General features: G+C 54.7%; 1 protein-coding gene across 1 annotated transcript in view; it reads right to left on the minus strand.

Moving 5' to 3' along the window:
- The window catches only part of LOC104998881 (chromosome unknown open reading frame, human C1orf116), a 13,156-nt gene that overhangs the window by 2,045 nt on the left and 9,771 nt on the right, over positions 1-1,340 (minus strand). The window lies entirely within an intron of this gene.

Here is a 1,340-nt window from a genome sequence, read left to right on the forward strand (position 1 = left end):
GACACCAGGGGAAGAGGCCGAGGTGGCGCAGGTTCCCCGGTTGAACCTTTCTCACTGGCTTTTTGGGACATGGCCTCTGGAGCAGGCTCCCTGTTTCTCTGGGAGCTAAGTGATGGGTGGACCTGGGGCCTGGGGCTCAGCTGCCCTGGTCCTCTGGGCAGGCTGCCTTGCCCACGCTGCTGGGGCTGAGTGTCCCGGAAAGCCTCCGGTGGGGGGATGAGTGCCCCGTCCAGCTCAAGGGCAGCGTCTGCGGGTGTGGCCAGTGTCTGCCTGGGCTCAGGGCTCTGGCTGACCTGCTCTGTCTCAGGTCCCGAGTCAAGTCCCTCGGATCCCCCTGGATTATGGCTGTTAGTCAGGGTGGTGCTTTTTCTGAGGTTCTGGTTTCTGCTGATGTGGATATTTCTGGGGAGGCTGTAGGAGCCAGACCTGAGGCCCAGGCTTTGGGGCCCAGGTGGATGAGCTGAGCTGAATGGAGTCACTCTTTTTGGCTCTGGTCCTCGGCCAGTTATTTCCTCTGGATGTCCTGTAAGAGTCAGGGGGACAGGTGAAGAAGAGTAGGCAGTGAGAACCCTGGTGTCAAGGGGAAAGAAAACACCTCCCACACTCTGATCTCCAAGTCGCAACGGATGGGTTTTTGTCTGCTTGTTGTTGTTGTCTCTTTGTTCTTGAAGGACAACGCTTTCGTCTGGATATTATTTAGACAACAGATCAATCTTAGCAGATTTATTTCAACCAAGGGTTAGGATTTCCTGGTGGCTGGGCAAAGGGCAGCCCAGACAGCTCTGTGTCCCTGACTCAGGCTCTTCCTAACCTCTACAGATACAGGATGGTTGGGATTCAGGACAGTCCCTCTCGCTGTCCTGGGGCTCCTAGGTAACTGAGTCCAGTGGAAAGCACTGAGCTTAAACAGCATCAACAAGTGATTTGCTCTTGCCTCACCAGGCATCTGCCTTCTTCCACCTCCACTTCCTGTAAACACCTGGATGACTCTGTAATGGCCACAGCTGTGTCTGCGCCACAGGGTGATATGAGCTCTTCCCTTCCAGTGAGTAAGCACAAGCATCAGGCCCACTGGGCCAGGAAATCAGCGCCAGGCAGCAGGGGCAGTCCCACGTCCCCACTTCCTGCTGTATCACCACAGACAGAGGGTCTAATATATTGTCAATAAATACTTGCCAAGTGTATGAAGAAGTGATTTCAGTCCTAATACCAATGGGACTGTCTTCTTGGGATGTATGGCCACACTCACATGCCATCTTTGTCTCCATCTACTGAGCCGCAACATCATTCCACACTCTCTCACAAGGCCCTCAAGGTGCCACGTGGCACCTTGAGGGCCT

Source organism: Bison bison, unplaced genomic scaffold (assembly GCF_000754665.1).
Source record: "Bison bison bison isolate TAMUID 2011002044 unplaced genomic scaffold, Bison_UMD1.0 scf7180017864338, whole genome shotgun sequence".
Taxonomy (NCBI): domain Eukaryota; kingdom Metazoa; phylum Chordata; class Mammalia; order Artiodactyla; family Bovidae; genus Bison; species Bison bison.